Raw genomic sequence first — 26589 nt, forward strand, 5'->3', positions numbered from 1 at the left:
GTTATTTATGAAAAGCAAATCCACTTTGCAACACAAGTGCACCTGAAAGTGCACTTGGAAGTGCAGTCGCTGTAGATCTGAGGGGTAGATCTGAAATGAGTGGAAGTTCTGCTGATTTTATCATCCAATCATGTACAAGCTAAAATGCTGATTTTTATTTTCCTTGCATGTCCTCCTCAGATCTACAGCGACTGCACTTCCAAGTGTACTTGTAGTGCAAAGTGGATTTGCCTTTTGTAAATAACTCTCAAAGTGCCTTCCACCATGCTAAACTATGCAAAACCCTCAGTATCTCATGATTACTCCTTCAAACCTACCAACATTTATCCAGCTTATTAGGTACCTGAATCCCCCAGGGAAGCCAGATTTCACAGACTGATTTAAAGCAACAAAGGTGCCTTCTACGGTCAAGCTTTGTTTTGTCCTGTTAAAATATGCCACGATTACATGTACAAACTACTCAATACCTTTCCACTTCAACTAGGTAACTGCCCCCTTCCCCCATACCTATATTGTAGCATTGAAAAAACTCCTTTATACCCCCCGGTGAAATCTGTACAAACACACCCCACAATACTTGGGGGTATTTTCATAAAGAGCCATTTTCATAAAGGGTACCATAATTTGTGGTAAAATTTAATACTGTGAGAGCGCCTCCTACCTTACCAAATTAATTGCCAGCTCCCTAACACTCCACGATACTGCCTTTAAGTAAAATTCAGGGCTTTTACTAACTATGCTTAAAGGGGTTGTAAACCCTCGTGTTTTTCACCTTATTGCATCCTATGCATTAAGGTAAAAAAAAAAACACCTGGCAATCACCACCCCCCCCCCCCATTTTACTTATCTGAGCCCCTTCATCTATGCGTCGGGAACGCGCTGTCCCTCTCTCCACAGGGTCCCGGTTCTTGATTGGATAGATTGATAGCAGTGCAGCCATTGGCTCCAGCTGCTGTCAATCCAATGACGTGGGCGCCGGGGGGGCAGGGCCGAGTCCGAGTCCGGCATTTGCGTCTGTGGACGAGCTGCACAGAGGATGCAAGTATGACATGTTTGTTATTTAAAAAAACTATCCTTTACAATCACTTTAACAACTCTCCCTCCCCCTTCCAACACCTAACCTGTGTTAAAAAAAAAAAAAATTTATATACTTACATAGTCTCAGGTTGCTTTGGTCCAGTCATATGATTTCCACTAAGTCAGCCAACGCCAGCTACAGGGGAGAGGAGAGAGCACTCAACAATGGCTGGTGTTGCCTGAGTGATGACATGATCTATAAGCTTACTGTGGCCCATTTGCTGTGATGATCCCTCCTTTCCCCTGCTGCTGCTTGACAGAGGGGAGCCAATCAAGTGACCGAACCAGTGACCTGAAAATACGGGAGTATAGACATGTTTTTAACACAGGTTAGTTAGTGCTGTATTGGAATTCTACAGGAATTCTACTCAACATGTACCAGGGTGCTTGGAATTTACCATTATAGAATTTTTGGTGCTATCAATTAAATGTAGCATTTTTGTGAGCAAGAACCTCAAAACCAGAATCATTAAAATTTATGCATTAGAGTTCAATGAAAAATTATTTTATTACATTGAAAAAAATTTACATTGTAAAACACTTTAGACCAATATAGCCTGAGTTTTAACCTGTGAGTGTATGTCCTTTGACCGTTGGACCAACTTTACAGTTCTTCACACACATACTAAAATGCACAATAATATAATAACATTAATTTAAATTTACCCATATAAGTTTGATAACAATTAATGTTCTTTAACATACATTCCACATTAATAATTATGCTACCAAAATTAGTGTGTGCTGTAAATGTCCTCTAGCATTGCTCCTTATTGGAATCTCTCCTCCTCTCCTTGTTCTCAAAAACTATATGTCACTTTCTTCAACTAAAACTTTGGCGAAGGTAATGAGGAAGGCTGACAAAAGCTGTAGTTCACAGGCTGCCAAAAAGGGAGAAAAGAGAGATATCAGGGAGATAAGATAAGAGACTTGTAAATGTATATATACAAAGAAGAAGAATGCCCAAGGGACTTTGTGAGACTTTGTGAGACAAAACCACAAGGTATAAAATATACACAATTTATTGAACATTTAAATGCTTTTGATACATACAATTAAAAATAATTTTTTTAGACATAGGTACATACACATATGCATGGGTTTCCATAGGTACATAAATCAAGGTATAACTGACATTCCTTGATGCAAATGTATACATAATAAATGTATCTACGCGTTTCGCAAGATAATGCTCGCTTCCCCAGGAGATACATATATAAACGTCTGAAATTATAGACAAGGTTGTTGAGAACCAGAGCAGAAAGGGAAGGAAAGGGAAAGGGGGGGGGATTTACTAAAGCTGGTGCACTCAAAATGTGATGCAGCTGTGCATGGTAGCCAACCAGCTTCTAACTTTAGCTTGTTCAAATAAGCTTTGACAATAAAACCTGGAAGATGATTGGTTTCTTTGCAGAGCTGCACTAGATTTTCCCCTTCCCCCTGCAAACTCTGTATCTGATCTCCCCATGGTCTTACCAGCTTTTGAGCCATCAGCTGTTGAGACTGTTTGTGAGTCACTCCAATCCTTACTGGACAAGCACATCTTTTAGATCTACTGTGGATAGCATTATCAAGGATGCTAATGGTTACAAGATCATCCATCTAGCTCTGTGAAAAAGGCTTAAGGCACTGTCTGGGCCAACTTATCACTCACCGGGGTTTAATAAAGTGTCCTTTTTGTTTCATTACTCACTTTCAATGTTCAAATCCCAAACCCCAAAGCTTGGCTCCTAGTTCACCTGCACGGTGAACCCTTAGACAAACATTCCTCGACATGAAGGTGTGCCCCTTTTTCCAAATTGGGGGGATATCTGTTAGCCTTTGTGGAAATTTGGATAGCTTGCATGTTCCTCTCCCAGCATTCTCTTTGGTTTCTCACCTTCACCTTCCTGTGTCATTGCACAGATATGTAGATCTCGATGTATCCCTCTCAGGGCATCTGGATCACGGTGTTATTGCCCCAGTTCCTGTGGCAGAATGATTTCAGGGGTCTTACTCCAACCTGTTCACAGTTCCCAAACCCAAAGAAGGCATGCGGCCCATCTTGGATTTCAGTATACTGATTGTCTTTTTTTCAAGCTCAGAAATTCCACATAGAATCCACTACGCTCTTGTGGAGTCCCTATTGTGGAATATTTAGACAAACTCCTGTTGAGGGAGCGGTCAGGAAAGACTATGTTAGATTCTTAATTGTCCAAACATTGCAACAGTTCTTATGGATCCTGATCCTGAAGGAAATCAGTGCTGGAATCAACTCATCATTTAGAGTACCGAGGTCCAATCCTTCACATAGAGTGTTTCTGTCTCAAAAGTCAAACCCAGGTTCATACTTTCCAGTCCAGGTGCTGTCTACATCTTCGCTTTGATAGTCCTGAATCTGATTTCAGCCTCCTTCCAGGCAGTCCCATTTGCCCAGCTGCACTCTAGACGTATACAATGCAATATTCTGTCTTTGTGAGATAAGTCAGTCCAGTCCCTGGGCAGACTGATTTGTTTGGCTCTGAGGAGCAGGTTGTCTCTGGTGGATTCCTGATTGGTCGATCAGGAATCTGGCTCTGTAACCAGGAAAGTAATTTCCTGTCTCCTGGAACATTCTAACAATGGATTCCAGCCTGTTAGGCTGGAGAAAAGACCTGTACACCCTGTTGGTGTAGGGAATCTGTTGGAGCCTCATCTGCCCATCAACATCCTGGAATTTCAAGTGATTTGGCTGTCTGCAGCATTGGACCATCCTGCTGAAGGTGTCATTCAATCTGGATGCAGTCAGAACATCAGTGTAATATATCAACCATCGGGGGTGGAACAAAAAGTCTTGTATAAAAAAAAAAGGAAAACCAGATTCTGTTGTGGGTGAAACGTCATGCCATGTCCACTGTTTTCATCCCAAGTTCAACAGCAAACTGGACAGGTTTTTCTCCAAGTACAGTGATCAGGTGGCTGTATGAGATCCGTACACCCTGACCGACACATTTCCTTCACAGAAACTTCTTCATTTGCTTTGCAGGATTAAGATAGAGGGCCTTCCAGTGATCGTCATTACCCTGGATTGGTCCAGGAACATATGATTCTCTGACCTGGTAAGACTTCTGTTAGATGCTCCGTGTTCTCTACCAGATTGTCTACATCTTCTGTCTGAAGGACCTATTTGCCATGCTGTTTCACAGTAGCTTGCTTTAATGCCATAGGTACTCAGGGACAAGGGCATCCCCAAATAAGTGATTCCCATAATGTTAAACACTAGCAAGTTTGCTTCTTGCTAGCTCTATTTTCAGACATGGAAAGCATACTTCACTTGGTGTATGTCTTGGAGTTTCCACCCTAAAAATGTCTCATTGGGGTAAATCCTCTCCAGCTTTCATCTGGGTCTGGACCAGTTGAATAAATCAATCGGCACAATATACAGGGAAAATAAATGTGAAAATATAATAATGAAAGTAGCCGCTGTCACTTTAAGTGATTTCACTACCACCTATAAACAATATAATGTGCCTAAAATGGACCAGTGTTTACCTCTCAGCACTATCAAGAGTCAAGCTTCTGTTTATGCTATCTTGTTTCAGAGATTGTTTGCTACTTTTTCCTTGATTAATACCTTTGTACAGCGAGTCTGCCGCGTGGCTCTCCCAGTTTATTCCCCTGTGAGTCCATGGGATATGAATTTGGTTCTCTCTGTGCTTTAGAAACCAGCATCTGAGTCCATTAGACACATTTATTTTTCTATGCTCTCCCATAATACCTCATAGACATCACCTTGATGTCTGAACTGGCGGCTTTATAGTGTAAGAAACTCTGTTTGGTCTTATATAGGACTGAGGTTTAGGACTTCCTTCTTACCAAAGATACTGTATATACGCGAGTATAAGCCGATCCGAATATAAGCCGAGGCACCTTTTTATTGACTCGAGTATAAGCCTAGGGTGGGAAATGCAGCAGCTACTGTAAGTGGAAAAGAGGGTCAACAATGCCCATCTGCAGCCTCACTGTGCCCATTTGCAGCCTCACTGCGCCATCTGCATGCCCCAGTGTGCTATCTGCATGCCCCACTGTGCCATCTGCATGCCTCACTGTGCCATCTTCATGCCTCACTGTGCCATCTGCATACCCCACTGTGCCATCTGCATGTCTCACTGTGCCATCTGCATGCCCCACTGTGCCACCTGCATGCCCCACTGTACCATCTCCATGCCTCACTGTGCCATCTGCATGCCGCACTGTGCCATCTGCATGCCTCACTGTGCCATTTCCCTGCCTCACTGTGTTCATCTGCAGCCACATGTACCTAATCTCCTGATCTCCCTGCGCTGTGACATGCAGTCTAGTCGGCATCCATGCAGTGTAACAAAGCCCCACCTCCTCCTTGTCCGTGACGGAACTCTTATTCAGTTTCCCAGCAGTGAGTCAGTGTTCCGCCTATCACGGATGAGGAGAAGGCGGGGCTTTGTTACACTGCACGGCCACCGACTAGACTGCATGTCACAGTGGCGGGAGATCAGGCGCATGAGGCTGCAGATGAGAACAGTGACTCGAGTATAAGCCGAGGGGGCTTTTTCAGCACAAAAAAATGTGCTGAATGACCTGGCTTATACTCGAGTCACTGTGCCCATCTGCAGCCTCATGCGCCTGATCTCCCGCCACTGTGACATGCATTCTAGTCGATGGCCCTGCAGTGTAACAAAGCCCCGCCTTCTCCTCGTCCATGATAGGCGGAACACTGACTCACTGCTGGGAAACTGAATCAGTGATCTGTCACGGACGAGGAGGAGGCGGGGCTTTGTTACACTGCACGGCCGCCGACTAGACTGCATGTCACAGCGCCAGGAGATCAGGTACATGTGGCTGCAGATGGACACAGTGAGGCAGCCACATGTAATTCTGTAATTCATGTAATAACCAGTAATTATTTTATCCATTCCTTTATCCAGTTCATCCCAAAGAATCGTTACTGCATTGTCTGGGTGTGGTTCGCATTGTGACGGTTTATCTCTCAGTCACTGCTTTTTTCAGGAAAACGTATACCGTTTTGTAATTCTAGATGTAATCCTTTGTAAGGGTTCTTTTGTTTCACCATTTCTCCGTGGGTCAGACAGATTATCACCTAGGTTTATGGTCACAAAGATTGGGTTGCACACTTTCATGTCAAAAATGTACTATGCTAAGCCAGTGGGTGCTCCTTGAGTGTTTTGTCATCAGACTACTGTTTCTCAGATTTGCAAGGCTGCCACATGGTCTTCTGTTCACATGTTCTTTAAGCCTCACCAGGTGGACATTTCTGCCTCATATGATGCCAGCGTAAGGTCCTTCAGACTTCTATTTAAACTGCAGGCTGTCTATAGTTTATTGTTGTTTTCTTGTACCTGTTAGCGTTTGTTTGCTTTGATGCCCACCTCTCTGTTGGACTGCTTTTGGATTTGTCTGAAGGTAAAAGCCTTTCTGTGTCCCTCGGTAATGAGACAGAAAGTAGAATTTTTGTACTCACCATAAAATAATTTTCTTGGAATCCATTGATGGACACAGATCCCACCCTCAATGTTTATGATAATGCCCTTAGTAGTTCTTTGCTACAAAACTGAGGCATGCTGGTAACAGGAGGGGTTAACCTGGGCTGGCCTTCAGCTTTTTGTTTGTCAGTGTCCAATCCTCCTGCATGTGGCAGTATAACCCAGTTGAGAAAGACTTCCTATGTCCCTCAATGGACAAGTAAGAAATGCTGCTTCAAAGTTTCCCACTGTGCTGATCTAACCCACCACCCCCCTCCTCCACTGTATACTCATAATTATAACACCACGTTCAACAGCGTTTTGCCACATGGTTTACCAGTGGCCAGTGCATCTTTTACTTCTCACTGAACCCCATAGACTTCTATGAGGCCAGGAAGCTGATCTGTCTTCCTGTCTTCTGATAACATAGAAGTTTATGGGGTTCTGTTACGTAGGAAATGGGAGCGAGCATTTAATGACAGTCCTACTGATCTCTAGCCTCCAGTGATCCCTACACTTACCAAAAATGTCATATTGAGAATTTTTTATTTAGAACTACTCTTTATTATACATTATGTTCTGCTTAGTCTCCTCTATATTCATACATTTCAACTTAGAAATAATTATTTAAGTTATAGTGTATCTATTGCAAAAATTCAGTAAATGCACCAATATTGATATAATAAAAATGTGTTTACTAAATATTTGCACTGAGCAAAGCAATGCAGCCATTGTATCACAGGTGTATCGCACAAACAAAAGCATTCTCCCAGTCTCAGGTACATATAGAGATACAGATCTGGCTGGAGGAACTGCCTCTGAATTGCAGTGGTGAGAGTAGAGGGATTGCTGTCTATGGCAGATGGATTGTGGTCAAATAATGCAAACAATAACAAACCGAGATGATGTGGCTGTGCGTAGCTCTGCCCTAAAATAAAATATGGGATTTCCCTGGAGGATGCACCCCGTGATTCAAGTAAGTGGGAGAGGTGTTGTGGGTTTTAGGGATGGGGTATGTGACCATGTTTTTGTGGGTGCAACATGAAATATGGTATAAAAGGTGCACTGAGACCTTAATATGTGCACGTGTCTTCTGCTGGATGTGTCTGTACAGTGTGCAATGTTATCATGTTAGGGGGGGTCAGACTCCCTCAATGACACTATAGGAAAGAAGTTTGATATTGTTCTGCTGGCGATGTAGCCCATAAAAACTTGTTGGACTTTTGGGCACTTACTTTAAGATGCCTAGAGCAGCCTTTCATAAAACTTTTTGACACAGAGGAACCCTTAAAATAACTTTCATGTCTCACGGAACATTTACAGTTCATGGTACATTAGCGTGACCAGTAAGTTCTACAGTATATGTAAAGCTAAATAAAAGAATAAAGACACCCAGAACAGATCATTTTGTAACCGCTCTAAAATACAATTATTTTCAGCATTAATTATGGAATTAAAAGAACAAAAATGATGGCCAGATAAAAAACAGACAATGAAAACTGTAGTGCTTCCATGCATTCGTATTAGGCCTTTAACGCATTTGTATTAGGCCACTGAACATTTTGAATGCTGCTCTGGAGTCTGGCATTTTTTTTCTGCTAAACATCCCTGCATGTTAGCCTATGGGGGAGAGTTACTAAAATTGGTGCACACAGAATCTGGTGCAGCTGTGCATAGTAACCAATTAGCTTCTAACGTCAGCTTGTTCAAATAAGCTTTGACAATAAGGCCGGGTTCACACTGGGACAACACGACAGTTATATGACTGTGCATCCGACTTTGCCCTGTGACTTCATGTCCGACCTCTGTCCGACTTGATCCCAACAATACCAGGCTCTTTGAGTCTGGTATGAATTTTGAGGAGGAACCCCACGTCCAAATAAAAAAAAAACTGCATACGGCCCCCCCCCCCCCCAAGATTGTTTTTTAGGGGAACCCCCACGCCAAAAAAAAAAAAACGAGTGGAGTCCTCCCCAGTATCCACACCAGACACTTATCCGAGCATGCAGCCCTGCAGGTCAGGAAAGGGGCTGGACGAGTGAGCGTCCCCCCCTCCCAGACCATACCAGGCCACATGCCCCCAACATGTGGGGGTGGGTACTCGCTTGTCCCCCTCCCCCTTTCCTAACCTGCCAAGCTGCATTTACAAGCTGCTTGGACCAATTTGGCAAACTTTATAAAATGTTACAAAGACTATGATCAGCATATTTTTGGTCACCAAAAAAACAAACCTTTGGCATTTAGCCTAGTAAAGAAAAGAGTGACAAAATTTAGGGGTGCAGAATTACTTTTATCAAAACAAACTGGAAGCCAGGCGCATAGATATTCCCAAAGTGGATGTGTAGGGGAGGGGGGCCTGGCCATTAGAGTTGGCCTGAACCCCCCCCCCTGGTTCAGTTCATGGCAGAACTCTTGACTCTTGGGTCTGGTATGGATTTTAAGGGGAACTCCACGCCAAATATTGAAAAAAAATGATGTTGGGTCCTCCTCAAAATCCAGGCCCTTATCCGAGCATGCAGCCTGGCAGGCCAGGAAAGGGGGGGTGAACTAACGAGGGGGAGGTGCCACCAGGTGACGTCGCCAGATGGCCCTGTCCCTTACCTATATAAGAACTGTCAAAAGGCGGAGCCTGCAGTGGGCGGTTAGCCTGCGTCGCGGGCTGAGCTTTTTCTTTTTTTAGGTTCGGTGGGCGTCGTGACTGACGATGGATATAAGGGAATTGTCAAAAACTGTGTGTTGTATATGTTGTAATATGTTCACCGATTTATGTGGGACATTGTTGTGTGTATGTACACATGCAGTCAATGTTGACCAGGCCAGAATGACAATGGTTGATTTGTCCAACTGAATTTTAACAGCTGAAGACTCTTTGATGTTTTAGTCTTATGCAAGTCTATTTGAACATCTAAAAGGGTATTCAGGTGGTATCTGTTAATCTAATTACACATATCTAAAGGGGACTTGTTTATGTTGATATGCGGGAGTGCAAATTGGGGTGGTTCACGGCTGTTCACGGCTGGGGGTTGTTGTCTGTTTGAAAGACTAAAGCTAATCAAAGTCCTAAATTGAAACGGCCAATCAAATTGCTCAGCCATTCAATATTTAATGAATATAACACGGCATTCAGTCTATAGGTTTTTAAGTGAGGTTTGTCTGTGTATGGCTGGGAACACACAGGCCTAGGAATATGGGTCTCTGAATTATATTTCCTCTGTTGGATTTTTTTGTCATCTGTGGACTTTGGACTTTGTTCTGTGTTGGAAGTCAATAAAGTGCATCTCTCTGGAAGAATTGGGTTGCTGCGGAAGAGTACTTACATCATCATCATTATAATACTGAAATATTAATTAATCATCATACCCACTCTACATCATATCACCCAGTATATATTCGATCACTACACTGTGTCTGTGTTTTTATTTCTTTTTGACACTTTTTTTGGTGAATGGGTAGGGGTACAATGTACCCCATACTCATTCGCGTAGGAAGGGGACCATGATTTGGACGCCCCTTGTTAAAGGGGGCTTCCAGATTCTGATAAGCCCCTTGCCCACAGACCCCCACAACCACAGCCCAGATTTGTAGGGAAGAGGCCTTTGTCCTCATCAATATGGGGACAAGGTGCTTTGGGGTGGGGGGCACCCAAAGCACCCCCCTTATGTTGAGGGCATGTGGCCTGGTATGGTTCAGTCGGGGGGGGCGCTCGCTTGTTCCCCCCCCTTTTCTGGCATGCCAGGCTGCATGCTCAGATAAGGGATGGATTTTGGTGCGGACCCCACGCCATTGTTTTTAAATTTTGTCATGGGGGTTACCTTCACAATCCATACCAGACCTAAGGTTCTGGTATGGATTTTGGGGTGGACCCTATGCCGGTTTTTAAAAAATGTTGCTTTTTATGCGTGATCATATTTTAACGAATAAACTGTCAATTTGCTCTTGACTTTGATGTGATTTTGCCATTTTTTTACACCTTCTGGAACAGCGCCCACTGTGAATGTTTTTCATGACTTTCCTCTCCTGCTTATATAGCACATTTTCAGTCCATAACCATGCACAGAGGAGACAGATGACATAATAGCTGTACATTAGGCAACAAACGGCAAATAAAAAATACAGCATTTTATTCATGTACATTTGTATCTTTTCCTTATTAACATTTGTGTTGTAAGTAAATCTTTCATTGGTTTTATAGTAACTCTCTGGATAGTCTCTTGTTTATTCTGACACTTTGCAACTGTGAATTCTGTATACAGTTATATACCATCCAGACAGGTGTTCAGCTGTATGAGTGAACAAAGCAATCCTGCATCATAATGTACACTATATACAGAGTGCACATAAAATTTTGAAAATGTTTAAGACGGATGTCCCCACATCTTAATTTTTCATTCATATAGCGGGATTTCTGAGCATGATCCATGTATCATAGGAAATAGCCAAGGCTACAGCTGCCTATTTGTTATACTTGTAATCCTTTAAAGCATGTCAGTCCTCTCAAAACACAGATTTGGTATCTAGTGGGTTATAAATCAGCAGCTGACTGACTCATTTATCTTTATTTTTGCATTTATCTTTTCCTAATTAAACTGTCTCCTCTGGGTAAAAGTGTCCTTGTATATTGGAATTTGTTTTTTTTTTTTTTGGTTTGTTTTTTTAACAGTAAATTCTGTATTTCAAATTCCCTTCTATATACTGGGTGTAATCTTGGTTTAGACATTTAGCAAAACAGTACAATGAGGACTCAAATCAATAAATATCAGGCAATGTATAGTTAAAAAATGTCTTTCATTAAGCAAGAAAACTAAATGGCTGATTCTGGAGTCTAACTGTTGACTGTTTGTTTTTGAGTGCAAACAACAGAAAGCAATAGGGATAGAAAAGAAGGATAGAAAATACCAGCATCAACAAACATTATATTAACAACACCAAACCTATTTCTCAAAGCAAACATCTTTTTACAACTGCCCGCAGGCTTTCATTCGAAGGTGATCACCCTTTTAAGATTTTTGCTACTCTATCTTTTTGAAACAAGTTTTTCCTTCAGCACATTATAAAATACAAATTACATTTTACTGCAGGTCTTTAAGTGTTTCTATTCTGTATATATTTAGACAGGTCAATGCTAACACCTTTCCTACTCCCCCAGCTGTCACCTTTTTTGCTTTGTTATATGTAGTATTGACTATGCACTGGCCAAGAGCCATGCATACCAAGCAGTCCTCCCCTCTTTAGAAGAACAACTTTCAGATTCTAAGGTATATTCGAGAGGCTATGGGTGATGCACCAACCTTTATATAATGTTTATAATATATTAAAACGAGCGCCCTTTTAAATTGCCAACATGTGAAATATGTTGGATATTTTACTTTCTAATGGTGTTATCATAAAATGCCAACTTCTTGCATTGCCTTTAATTACCGTAAATAATGTATAAAAAAGATATCTTAAGAGGATTGAGGGCACTTGTTGTTGAAAGTTGATGTCATGAGATCCATCTCCTAAATTCCACAATATGATTGTGATTAAATTCCAGTAATTGAGTAATTCCCATGCTCCATTTTATCATACACGCACTTGCTCAATTGCATAGGATTGCCCAAGAGTACAATACAAAATGCTTTCCCCCAACAAGTGAGGAGGGGGGGGGTTTGATTTGGAAATTCATAAATATGTGTTTCTCTTCCTTCGGAGACAAATGTCATTATGGTTTCATAAAAAAAATTAAAATAAATAAAAAGACTTGCCTTTTCTAAAAGAGAGTAAGGAGGAAGAGGAAGTAAAGATACACAATTTTGGAGGACGTATTGGAGGAGATGGAATAGATGAAAATATAAATAGCTCAGATAATGCCATACAACATAGGGATTTCAGGGTAAAATGTTAAAAAAAAAGCCCTCATTAAAAGGTAGATAAAAATATGTGGGTGATGTCCAAGGAGTTAAAAAAGATAGATTGGAGTAAAAAAATCAGGAGATAAACTTGAATAGGAGAGAGAGAATAGCATTAAGAGAACATCAGGAATACTTATTGTGAAACCTAGCAATAAGGGGGGAAGATTGTCTTCCTTACCGAGTAGAATTCTGACCAGGAGCTAAAGACAGCTCTCAAATAGCGAGTGTTACAAAAGAGTAGTTGAGAATCCTTTCCCAGAACTGGCTAAAAGATTAGATCGGTGATTGGATTGGGATTATTTAGAGGCTATTATAAAAAAAAAAAAAAGTATGAGTATATGGGGGATATATATAAACCTACCTTCTATACATACACTCCCAAAATTAGTCAAGGACAAAGAACTACCCCTGCCTGCCCACCAGTATCAGCTTTTGAAAGTCCTAGTATCTCATCTACAATCTTTTATACAAAATGGTGAGGATATATTGACTCGAGTTCAGTGCATTTTTGGCGGAACAATATTTTAGTATCTGTTGATGTGGAATCTGTTTATGCATCTATGACATAATAATAGGTTGCAAGCCTTCAAATATTTTTTTATAGCTGCACTGTCCAAAAGCTGAATTGTAAAATTAGTTCATAATTGATTTATTAAAATTCAAGACACTCGAGTAAGGGGAGCGCAATGGGAGTCTCTTGTGCCCTAGTGTAACCTGCCTACACTTGGGATATGAGTAAAAGGTGATAGAGGAGGACATTTGTAAATTCAAGGAATAGGTGGCTCTCTGGAAAAGATATATAGATGATGTACTGGTTGCTTGGAGAGGCACAAATTAAATAGAAATTTGCATAACAGCATTTTGATCTATAAAATAAATAAAACAGGAAATTGAATTTATGGATTTTAAAATTAGGCAGAAAGTTAGAGAAACCAACAACATCACTCTCCTTAAACCAAAAGCTGGAAATATGCTTGTCCATGGGCAATGCGCAACATGTCTTGTGGTAGTGAAATGAAAAAGTTTGATGAAAGATGAAAACAAAACACTTTCTTTATTTGGTAATGTATTAATTGTGAGACTGCATATGCTGTATATAATTAACTATTTACAAAATTGAATGTATGTTGGAAAAACAAAACAACTGTTAATAGTGCCTTTTCAGTAATATTTGAGAGATAAAAAGGGAACATATATGGGAATGCCACTAAGGAAATAAAGATGTGCTAAGTATAATGAGGTTCTATAGATTAAATGTGAGGAGGGGAGACGGAGATAAATTGTTGCTGCAAAAAGAAGCACCATGGATCTATAAACTTAATACCTTGTCTTCAATTGGTTTGAATAAGGGATATGAAACTGAATCCATTTCTGTAAAAATAAGAAACATATAATTTTATATATTTATATATACTGTATATATTAGTAGATGAAAAAAAATAGTAGTAGATGTGCTAAGATGTGCTATTATGTAATGAATAAATACAAAATCTCTATTGTCTTAATTGTACTTCTCTTTATATCTATCATTGTTTCATTTTTCAGATTTGTTTTGAAAGATGTTGAATTCAGTCCTTTGCAACTTATTGGGAGGGGGAGAATGATGCAAGCCACATCCTGAGGAAGTATTTGATTGAGACAAAACTAGTCAGTGTTCATAGTAGACCTTCACGCATTTTTATCACATTGAATAAAGCCACTGTTTACCTCTTCTAATGTCTAAATTGCAAATATTCTTTCATTTATATATTTTTTTACAAATACTTTTTTTTCTTCTTGGTTGCACTGTTCTTCCCTATTTCTTGTCTAGGTGAGAATGATGTCAGCTAGTACAAATCCTGCGCATGTGTGGGATTTGTGGTGCTCACGCGAGCCAATGCGCGTTGCCAGCAGCCGCGATGTCCGCCAGCGACCCACGATCGCTCCTCAGAGAGCCAGGACGGGGATCGCTTAATGTAAACAAACAGATCCCCGTTCTCTCAGGGAAGTAGAGAGAGATCTGCTGTTCCTTGTGATCAGGAACAGCGATCACTCTCTACTCCCTGTCAGTACACTCCCCCCATAGTTAGAAACACCTCCCTAGGGAACACTTCACCCCTTGATCGCTCCCTAGTATTAACCCCTTCCCTGCCAGTGACATTTATACAGTAATCAGTGGCTTTTTTTAGCTCTGATCGCTGTATAAAGGTAAGTGGTCCCAAAAAAGTGTCAAAAGTGTCTAAACTGTCCGCCGCAATGTCGCAGTCCCACTAAAAATCGCTGATCACAGCCATTACTAGTAAAAAAAAAAAATTATAATAAAAGTGCCATAAATATATCCGCTATTTTGTAGACGCTATAACTTTTGCGCAAACCATCAATAAATCATAAATTACCAAAATATGTAGAAGAATACATATTGACCTAAACTAATGAAGAAATTTGTTTTTTGGATATTTATTATAGCAAAAAGTAAAAAATATTGGGTTTTTTTCAAAATTGTCACTCTTTTTTTGTTTATAGCGCAAAAAATAAAAAACGCAGAGGTGATCAAATACCACCAAACGAAAGCTCTATTTGTGGGGAAAAAAGGACATAAATGTTTGTGTACAACGTCGCATGACCGCACAATTGTCAGTTAAAGCGACGCAGTGCCATATTGCAAAAAATGGCCTGTTCATTAAGGGGGCAAATTCTTTCAGGCCTTAAGTGGTTAATGACATGTCTGACATGCACGATGCCAGGAATTGTTTGTCACACACTTTCAATTAACCCCCAAGGTTGTGGTGCCACTAACGAATGATAGAGCAACATCTTGAAGAAAGTTATAGTAGTGATGACCTGCACACCTCTTACCACCAAAGACAGCACTGAGGAACGGAAAAAGGAGAGAGGTATCTCCAGAAAAATATTAGGATGTTCACTACTTTACCTGGACAGAGTTGAATAATATATATTGAAGAGTGTTTAACTGCCAGTATGATATTGACTAAGACTTGACAACTATAGTTTTGTGAGTCTAGTAAAGTGATTATAAATGTGAAAAACATCAGAGAGGATAATACAGGTCTGGCTGTACAATGTCAGGAATTAATACTTACCCTAGAGACTAATATCACAGTGGTAGCTGTGTATGCTAAGGAAATGTAATTCACACACCAATCAAAAAATACATATATAGTTACATAGTAGGTGAGGTTGAAAAAAGACACAAGTCCATCAAGTCCAACCTATGTATGTGATTATATGTCAATATTACATTGTATATCCCTGTATGTTGCGGTCATTCAGGTGCTTATCTAATAGTTTTTGAAACTATCGATTCCCCCCCCGCTGAAACCACTGCCGCTCTTACAGTAAAGAACTCTCTACGCAGTTTAAGGTTAAACCTCTTTTCTTCTGATTTTAGTGAGTGGCCACGTGTCTTATTAAACTCCCTTCCGCAAAAAAGTTTTATCCTTATTGTGGGGTTACCAGTATGGTATTTGTAAATGGAAATCATATCCCCTCTCAAGCGCCTCTTCTCCAGAGAAAATAGGTCCTTTCCTCATAACTAATATCCTCCAGACCTTTTATTAGCTTTGTTGCTCTTCTTTGTACTCGCTCCATTTCCGGTACATCCTTCCTGAGGACTGGACAGAACTGGACAGCATACTCCAGGTGAGGCCGGACCAGAGTCTTGTAGAGTGGGAGAATTATCGCTTTATCCCTGGTGTTAATCCCCTTTTTAATGCATGCCAATATTCTGTTTGCTTTGTTAGCAGCAGCTTGGCATTGCATGCCATTTCTGAGCCTATCATCTACTAGGACCCCCAGGTCCTTTTCCATCCTAGATTCCCCCAGAGGTTCTCCCCCCAGTGAGTAGATTTCATTCATATTTTTGCCACCCAAACACATTATTTTAAATTTTTCTACATTGAACCTCATTTGTCATGTAGTTGTCCACCCCATTAATTTGTTCATATCTTCTTGCAAGGTTTCCACATCCTGCGGAGAAGTTATTGCCCTGCTTAGCTTAGTGTCGTCCACAAATACAGAGATTGAACTGTTTACCCCATACTCCAGGTCGTTTATGAACAAATTAAACAGGATTGGCCCCAGCGCAGAACCCCGGGGGACCCCACTTTCCACCCCTGACCATTCTGAGTATTCGATATTTATCACCACCCTCTGAACTCGCCCTTGTAGCAAGTTTTCAATCCATGTACTCACCCTTCGGTCCATGCCAACTGGCCTTACTTTGTACAGTAAACGTTTATGGGGAACTGTGTGAAATGCTTTTTCAAAATCCAGATACACCACATCTACGGCCTTCCTGTATCTAGATGAAAGCTCATCTCTTTATAGAAGGTTAATAGATTGGTTTGGCAAAAGGATTCTTCTTGAATCGATGCTGATTACTGCTAATGGTACAGTTTTCATTACTAAAATCTTGTATATAGTCCCTTATAATCCCCTCCAAGAGCATGCCTACTATTTTTAAATGCATGACATTAAAAAATCTCTTCGGATAAATATTATTTTAAAGGAGTTTACATTTTTTTTGACATCATTATCATTAACATCATTTATTTTTATAACATCAGCATTGTATTGGCAATACATAAAATAGATATATTTGACAATCCAATATAATCTTACTTGAAAAACCTCCTTTCATGTTGTGATTGCTGCCTGTGTGCTGGCCATCTCTTTCCACAACCTGCTGCATCCCCTTCATGCTTTGCAGTTCCTCCTCTGCTGTTTATCTAAAGAGAAAGTAAACTTCCTTTACTGATTTATACTTATAGGTAAACCTATAGGTAGTGTAAATATTTCCTAAACATGCACCATTTAGGAGATATTTACATTACATGCAGCCAGTGACATTACTGGCGCATGCGCTCTGAAGGAACAGCCACTTGTGCCGTTCCTTCCAAACCCTGTGCCGAGAACAGTGGCTCCCGAGTGACGTCATCGCGGCTCCGGCCAGTCACAGAGCCGGAGCCCGTGAACCCGGAAGCAAGACGGGTGAAGATGCTCATGGAGCTCTTAGATCCGAGCAATCTGCTGTGTTAGATCGCTCAGTTCTCAGTGTTAGAGCCGAAGGGGGACAGATGCAGCATCGGACCAATGTTGCATCCACCCATACTTCTTTTTTAACTTCCTAAAACTCCTCCTCTTAGCACCTCTAATTCAGAAGGCAGGCACTGTGAAGTGTGTGACACAGCAGTGCCTACTCACAGGGCATAGAGAATACATGTCACAGAACACAAGAATGTAAATATGTGGGGATCTTCACAAAATAAGTTTACAAACTTTAAGATCATTCAGATTGATGGGAGTAGGCTAGAAATAATTGGAATACAATGTGGAAATTATTATATGATTTTAAACTTTGACCATAGATGCAATTTAAGAGCATTTGCATATTTGATGCATGTGCTGGATTAATATTATGAGAATTACAAAAGTACAAAGGCATATGTGTTTGTTGTGAAAACAATGCTATACATTATTGAGAAGATAATGTTTGTATTGGATGAACATCATTTAAATAGCAATATAAATCAATAATCAGTTTGTGAAAACGATATGCACTTCTATAATGGAGTATATGATGGCATGTGCTGGATTAATAGTGTCTGAATCAAACGGTTGAAGTGGGATGTTTTCCTAAAAGTAATAGAATGAAGTGCAGTAATGTTTAAAACACAGTGGTATTTATGGTGATGGTATTTGCACGCTTAGTACTTGAAGCAAAGTTTGTAAGACAAATTCTTAATTGTTTTTTCTTAATGAAATATACATTTATTGTGATAATTCAACTAAGAGCAGAGCAGCCTTTTTCAACCAGGGAACCCAGGCACCCTGGGGTGCCTTGATGTTTCTTCAGGGGTGCCTTGGCAAAATGCCTAAGCATTGACCAAAAATTGTATACAAGCCAGCAGGTGGATCAAGCCTGCCTTTTAGTTAAACAAAGCCTTTCTAGACACTGGCATCCTAACAACTAATGACGTCAGTTAATATGGTCTGTTACCTCCACAGCATCCTTATTTGACCCTCCTCTGCCTCTGCCTCTCTCCCTCAGCACTGAGGTGACATTAGCTGACTGATGGAGAGAAGTTGAAGGAGAAGAGAAACACTGGAATACTAGTCAGTACAAGCAGCAAATATGTATTTGCGTTGGAAGACTAAATCACCTCTAACGCTGGGTGCCCTACGTGTGGATGTTGCTGCATTATGTAAAACTATTAGAATAATTTTTTTTCATTTTAGAATGGAGTGCCTTGAGATTGTCTATAATTTTAAAGGGTGCCATTACTCAAAAAAGATTGAAAAACACTGCCATAGAGAATACACAGTGGTTTGTGGCTTCGGTGCTGGCTGTAGCTCCCCATTGGAACACCCATAAAATGAACTGCAGTCTGGGGTGGAGCTACCACTTCACTGATCTAAACAGGATCAAGTTCTATGTGTATTGGGTTCCCTGGGAAATTCAAGAAGTATTTTCAACTTTAAGTGATAATTCTTCTCTAACACAATGACAGGTCTAGATACTGCGTCCACAATTAAAAGATGTTGAAATGGAGGCAGCTAAATTATTACCTAAACAAAGCTAGACCCACAAGCACCTGTGGGCCTGTGCATAGTACTAGGTCACATTCCTTCATGTATGTGCATGTACATTCAAACACTAATGTGCCTGTTTAATTTCTGATTAACTAGTTCACTCAATGCTATATCATTAAAACAAACCCTCATTCTACACAGGAAGTTCCCTCCTCTACAGAACAGCTGCTGTGGGCCCCCCACCAACACTTACCTGACTCATGTATCGACACATCACTGTGCCCCGCTGCAGGTGTTCTCTTACAGGCTTTGCTGAGAACAGCGGGAGCCATTGGCTCCTGCTGAGGGCAGTCAAATTCAGTGAGTGGGGGGCATGGCCAAGCCACACTGTGTGTGTCTATGGACACATACAGCCTGGCTTAGGAGCAAGCCCACATGTCTGCCCTCATAGCAAGCGGCGGAGGAGCCGCCAAGATTGCTGGCTGGGGGCCCCAGAAGAGGCGGCTAGGGGCTTCTTTGTGCAATGCCATTGCACAGAGCAACCATCATTTTTTGGTCATGACACTGAGCAGGCAAAGATGTCACCAGGATGCAAAACTCTTTATTGGTTTTATCTTCAAGGTCTTTTTCTTTGAGGGTACTAGATCACATGGGGGGGGGTTGGGGGGTTTATTTAGCCCTCTCATCCATCTCCTCAGCAATGGATAGTGATCAATAACAGTTACCAATAGCCAATGGATCACTGTTATGGTGACCTTTATTGCAGGGGGAGGCAGAACAGAATTAGCTCACCTTTAACCTCTCTGAATTTATAAGAAATTCTGAGAACATTAAAGAAGAATCTGAAAATCTTTGTCTAGTTGGTTTCCATCTAGATGCCTGCCTCACCCTGTGACATACCAGGTGCGAGGCCGAGGTGCTGAGAGAGCTCCCCTTGCGGCTAAGTGCAGTGGTACAGGGAGTGCAGTGCCCAAAGAAGCACGGTTTGCCAGTTGCTGTGGGTTGATGCGCTGATCACCAGAAGGTTGCTGGAACAAGCAAGAAGCACTGTAAGGTAGGTGTACTTTCGGAGTACCAGGTGAACTTGGCAAATGGACAATCCGGAAACAGAAACAGGAGCCAGGCTAGGGGTCATGCACGGTAAATCAGTCAATATGCGATTCAGGTAGCAGAACTGGAACAAGCCAGGGTCATACACGGTGAGGTTGCAGCAGAGTCGGTGAGCCAAGCCAAGATCAAACACAGTAGAGCAGACAAAAGCAGGGTCAGTAGTACAAGCCAGAGGTCAAACCAGGAGATTAGGATAACAGGTTAAGCAAGCCGGGTTGGTAACGGGAAGTCAAAGATCAGGAAACACAGGAGCACAGGAACACAGGGGAGCTGACAATAATCCAGCAATGCACAGGTCTCAGCAGCAGGTTTATATTGGCCAGGAGGCACTATTGCGTATCTGCATATGCACGTTGGCACAGTCGCGCATCTTTGTACGCCCATTAGCGTTGTTGGTCATCTGCATATGCCGTTCGGCAGCCACGCATCTGCGTACGCCAATATGCACGGGAGCGCGGCTGATGCCGCCATGATGGGCGTTGGTAAGATTGACAGTTCTTTGGCCATTTCCCTGACACAGCCTCTCAGCGCACCACAGAGAACCTAAGCCAGCTGCTCCTGCCCCCCTACCCAGCCCAGTGCTCCAGTGAGTGCTAAAGGAGCAGAGAGCGATGACTGACAGTTAGCGCTCTCTGCTCAGAGTGGAATAAAAACTGGACAAACTGTGGCCATGTGATTGCTAAGTTCTCAGGCTTGGAGCCAGCGGGGGACAGCTGAAGCAACACAGTGATGCTGCAGCCATAGAGATGAGTATGTATGTTACTTTTCCATCCAAAATGTAAAGTGATACTAAACACACACTGTTTCATTTACATTATTCCTTCTCTTTCTGTATGTGGATGATGGCACTGTAATTATTTTAGTTAAAAAAAATCTAACTACCTTTTTTCCTAATTGGTATACAACTGTCACATGACCCAGCTCTTTCCCAGCCTATATATGTATGGAAACCATGGCAGGAGGAGCTTCCGGTCCTCTGCTGCTGGTAACATGTTTAAAATAAAATTTAAAAAACAGCCTTTGGGACACAGAGTAAAAATAAACAATATCAATAAGCTGTTTTAAATCATTATACAACTATATATTTGAAATCAAATCTTTATTATTGGCTATAACTGGGCAATAACATGGTGTGGGCAGATTTCTGCCAGTCACAGGCTGTATCACGCCCCTCCAGCCTATGTCGTGGAATATCAGGGAGGAGAAGCTTCCATCAATCAATATGAAATATCCCACCCCATTGTGTTTGGCTGGTTAGTGAGCATGGAGGAAGAGGGAGGGAGTGGGCTGTCATTTACCACTGTGTTTATGCCCACATCTGTATAGTCACATGGGCTGCTCAGGTGTGATAGGGAGTAAATGCTCAACACAGAAACTCACTGAAAACTGAGCATGTGCAGAGCTGCCAACAGTGCTCTGCAAAATCCACAGCTGCATAGTGGACATGATCAAAAGGGGAGATAGAGAGCAGCAGGATCAACCAATGTTTGCAGAATAGAGAAAACTAATCTCATAGTGAATGGGTGAGTATGAACAGCATGTAATACATTCATTTATTAATAGTTTTTATAATGCAGGTTTAGTGGCACTTTAAAAAAAAAAAATATGTTTCAGAATTTAGACTTTAAGCTGTGTGTTCTGCAGATGTATTCCTAAAATTTGAAATTATGAATTGATTACATCAATTGATCCATTAGGTTAAAATATGTGTCAAAATATCCAACCAAAGAATCACTGAGAGAACTCATTAGTAAAATAACACATCTTTAACACGTTTACCAGTTTGATAAATCCATATGGTCTTGTACCTATATAAAGGTTTGTCATTTGTGGAGATAGGTATCTTAAAAAATGTGTTACTAATTTAGTATTTATTTCCTTAACCACTTCAGCCCCGGAAGATTTTACTCCCTTCCTGACCAGAGCACCTTTTACAATTTGGCAATGCGTTGTTTTGACTGACAATTGCGCAGTCATGCAATGCTGTACCCAAACGAAACTTGCGTCCTTTTTTTTCCCACAAATAAAGCTTTCCTTTGGTGGCATTTGATCACCTCTGCGGTTTTTATTTTTTGCGCTATAAATAAAAAAAGAACAAGCAATTTTGAAAAAAAAAACTATATTTTTTACTTTTTGCTATAATAAATATTCCCCAAAAATGTTTTTAAAAAACAAATTTCTTCATCAGTTTAGGCCAATATGTATTCTTCTACATATTTTTGGTAACAAAAAAAAAATTGCAATAAATGTATATTGATTGGTTTGCGCAAAAGTTATAGCGTCTACAAACTATGGGAAAGATGGCATTTTTATGGCATTTTTTTTTTTTTTACTAGTAATGGCGGTGATCTGCGACAGACAGATCGGACACTTTTGACACATTTTTGGGACCATTGACATTTATACGCGATCAGTGGTATAAAAATGCACGGATTACTGTGTAAATTTCACTGGTAGGGAAGTAGTTAACACTATGGGGCGATCAAGGGGTTAAATGTGTGTTCCCTAGGTGTGTTCTAACTGTATGGGGATAGGACTGACTGCGGGAGGAGACATATCGTTGTTCCTACTTATTAGGAACAAACAATATGTCTCTTCTCCCCTGACAGAACAGGGATTTGTGTGTTTACACACACAAATCCCTGTGCTGGCTCTCGTGCACGCCCGCGATCCCGCCCCGCCAGCCATGCATATCAGGTCCCCGCCGTGCAGTGGGTGTGCACGTGTGCCTCCGGTGGCACATGCTCGCCTTCTGGCAGCTCTTAAATGGGACCCCTTTCCCATGTGGGGTTTAGCCCAGGGGTGCCATTGTGCCACAGTAAAAGTACATGAGCCGGTCGGGAACCGGTTAATTAACAAATTGAAATGACTAATAGCAATTTGCACTTTCCTTCTTTCTTTTTACATTTATGCATAATCCTTTTTTAACATATCTTTAAGAAAAGTAGAATGGAAAAAAGGACAAATGCAATAATTTTTCAGTGTCTTAACCGCTTCAGCCCTGGAAGATTTTACCCCCTTCCTGACCAGAGCACTTTTTGCGATTCGGCAAACACAATGGGGGTTATTTACTAAAGGAAAATCCACTTTGCACTGCAAGTGCACTTCAAAGTGCACTTGGAAGTAAAGTCACTGTAGATCCGAGGGGGACATGCAAGGAAAATAAAAAACAGCATTTTAGCTTGCACATGATTGGATGATAAAATCAGCAGAGCTTCCACTCATTTCAGATCTACCCCTTAGATTTAGAGCGACTGCACTTTCAAGTGCACTTTCAGTGCACTTGCATTGCAAAGTGGATTTGCCTTTCGTAAATAACCCCAATATTTTTTACTTTTTGCTATGATAAATATCCCCCAAAAATATATAAAAAAAACATTTTTTTCCTCAGTTTAGGCCGATATGTCTTCTACATATTTTTGGTAAAAAAAATCGCAATAAGCGTATATTGATTGGTTTGCGCAAAAGTTATAGTATCTACAAAATAGGGGATAGTTTTATGGCATTTTTTTTATTATTTTTTTTTTTTTACTAGTAATGGTGGCGATTTGCGATTTTTATCGGGACAGCGACATTATGGCGGACACATCGGACAATTTTGACACATTTTTGGGACCATTTTTATTTATACAGTGATCAGTGCTATAAAAATACATTGATTACTGTAAAAATGTCACTGGCAGGGAAGGGGTTAACACTAGAGGGCGATCAAGGGGTTAATTGTGTTTCCTAGTGTGTGTTATAACTGAAGGGGGGAGGGGACTGGGTAGGGGAGATGACAGATCGCTGTTCATACTCTGTATGAACAGAGGATCAGTCTCTTCTCTTCTCAGAGAACCGGAAACTGTGTGTTTACAAACACAGATGACAGTTCTCCGTGTGTTGGCAGCGATCGCGGGAGCCCGGCAGTGATCGTGACCACCGGACACTCGCATCGGCTCTGGGGGTGAGCAGCGGGCGCATGCCCCTAGAGGCCACAGGGCGAAGTGACGTAACATAACGTCACTTCGCACAGCCAAGCTATTCTGCCGCAGTACAACTGCGGCGGCTGGTCAGCAAATGGCCAATCCCTAGGGAGAGGTGCCCAGGTGGTGGCTGGGAATGTATATAAATACCCTGAGACTTGTAGCAGAAGTATCTTGTCCCTGAGGCGGAGATCACATCCTGGGAGGGCTGTTTGCCCTCTGGGCAAGCCTGCCATGTGTCTGTTGTTCAACAAGGTCCTATCTAGTCTAGCTGGGGGCCTATTCTACTGAAAGCTTGCCAAACCTGACTAAGGAACTTTTCATCTGGGGATCTAGTCTGGTTAAACTGAAAAAGTGTCTGGAATATATTGGAAGGAGGCAACTAATTATCCAAGGAAATTAGTGAGTATAAGCTGGTGTCAGAGATCCTCGGGACTGTGTGCTATTGTGATCCCTCTTGTGATAGTTTTATCCAAAGGAGACATTGTGTGTGGTGTCCTGAAAAGCTCAGTCCATTAACTGCTTGTACTTGGACTCTGCTCAGAAAGTTCAGCATATTCAAAATGCTACTACAGAGCTCAGTCCAATATTAGCTGCAAGCAAGGACTTTTTGCCCACATTATTTCTGCTGCCAAATCTCTTGCAATAGAGTCAGTTCTACCCAAAGGGAATTCAATACTAAAGTGTTCCTGAAAAGCTTGTTCCAATATTTGCTGCAAGGAAGGACCCTTGCTCACCTTGTTAAGAGGAAGTTTAGTGTCCTCAGGTTCACTACTGAATGTTACTGAAGTATCCCACAGTTACCCTGAACCTGTTCAAGTTCTGCAATAAAGCCTCAGCAAATCATTCCCCTAGACCAGGGGTGTCCAAGCTGCAGCCCACAGGCCACATGCAGACCAAAATGACTATGAATGCAGCCCAACCCAAAATTGTATAATTAGTTAAAAATGTTGATTTTCTAGGGGGGATTTTTTTGTAAAAATGTATTTACACTTAGTGAACACATGCGACAAAAGAAAAAAATTACAGTGTCTCTTTATTGTTCTTTTATATGCTTTATCTTCCCAAAGATTAATACCCCACTCTTTACAGTCACGCCTTATTCATGTCATCAGTTTTCAGCAGCACCTATATTTGTGAGTAACTATTTTCAAGGATGAAGCACACAAAGGACAAAATTAGAGTCAAAATATCTGATGAGCACATTGAGAATTGATTGAAAATTGCTACAGCATCCATCAAACCAGATATTGATGTGTTTATCAGAAAAGTGTCAAATATCACTCTAGCTTTATGTTGCCCTCTTTTACCTTTATAGTAAAATATATTACAAAAAAATAAGTTTTGTTACTCAGTTACAGAGTTTCACTTTTACCACATTTTGTTATGTTATGGCCTTATTCCAAAATAGATTAAATTAATTATTTTCCTCAAAATTCTACAAACAATACCCCATAATGACAAGAAGCTTGTTTGAAATATTTGCAATTTTTTTAAAACAAAAAAAAAAATCCCATGTACATACAGTAAGTATTCACAGCCTTTGCCATGAGACTCAAAATTGAGCTCAGGTGCATTCTGTTTCCACTGATCATCCTTGAGATGTTTCTACAACTTGACTGGAGTCCACCTGTGGTAAATTCAGTTGATTGGACATGATTTGGAAAGGCACACACCTGTATATATAAGGTCCCACATTTAACAGTGCATGTCAGAGCACAAACCAATCCATGAAGTCCAAGGAACTGTCTGTAGACATCTGAGACAGGATTGTAGCGAGGCACAGATCTGGGGAAGGGTACAGAAACATTTCTGCAGGTCCCAATGAGCACAGTGGCCTCCATTATCAGTAAATGGAAGAAGTTTGGAACCACCGGGATTCTTCCTAGAGCGGGTTGCCCTGCCAAACTTAGCGATTGGGGGAGAAGGGCCTTATTCAGGAAGGTGTCCAAGAACCCGATGGTCACTCTGACAGAGCTCCAGCGTTTCTCTGTGGAGAGAGGAGAACCTTCCAGAAGAACAACCATCTCTGCAGAACTCCACCAATCAGGCCTGTATGGTAGAGTGGCCAGATGGAAGACACTCCTCAGTAAAAGGCACATGACAGCCCCCCTGGAATTTGCCAAAAGGCACCTGAAGGACTCTTAGACCATGAGAAACAAGATTTCTGGTCTGGTTAAACAAAGATTGAACTCTTTGGCCTGAATGGCAAGTGTCATGTCTGGAGGAAACCAGGCACCGCTCATCACCTGGCCAATACCATCCCTACAGTGAAGCATGGTGGTGGCAGCATCATGCTATGGGGATGTTTTTTAGTGGCAATAACTTGGAGACTAGTCAGGATTGAGGGAAAGATGAATGCAGCAATGTACAGAGACATCCTTGATGAAAACCTGCTCCAGAGTGGTCTGGACCTCAGACTGGGGCAAAGGTTCATCTTCCAACAGGACAACAACCCTAAGCACACAGCCAAGATAACAAAGGAGTGGCTATGGGACAACTCTGTGAATGTCCTTGAGTGGACCAGCCAGAGTCCAG

The 26589-nt window shown here is 41.3% G+C and overlaps 1 long non-coding RNA gene across 1 annotated transcript in view; it reads right to left on the bottom strand.

Moving 5' to 3' along the window:
- Positions 1 to 1667: 1667 nt before the first annotated feature.
- The window catches only part of LOC141108169 (uncharacterized), a 99365-nt gene continuing 74443 nt past the window's right edge, over positions 1668 to 26589 (bottom strand). Inside the window, exons 2-4 of the long non-coding RNA XR_012236017.1 lie at positions 17066 to 17172; positions 13770 to 13816; positions 1668 to 1958 (exon numbers count right to left, since the gene is read on the bottom strand). This is a non-coding gene — a long non-coding RNA (uncharacterized lncRNA). The remainder of the gene's footprint in view (positions 1959 to 13769; positions 13817 to 17065; positions 17173 to 26589) is intronic.

This window comes from Aquarana catesbeiana, linkage group LG01 (assembly GCF_042186555.1).
Source record: "Aquarana catesbeiana isolate 2022-GZ linkage group LG01, ASM4218655v1, whole genome shotgun sequence".
Taxonomy (NCBI): domain Eukaryota; kingdom Metazoa; phylum Chordata; class Amphibia; order Anura; family Ranidae; genus Aquarana; species Aquarana catesbeiana.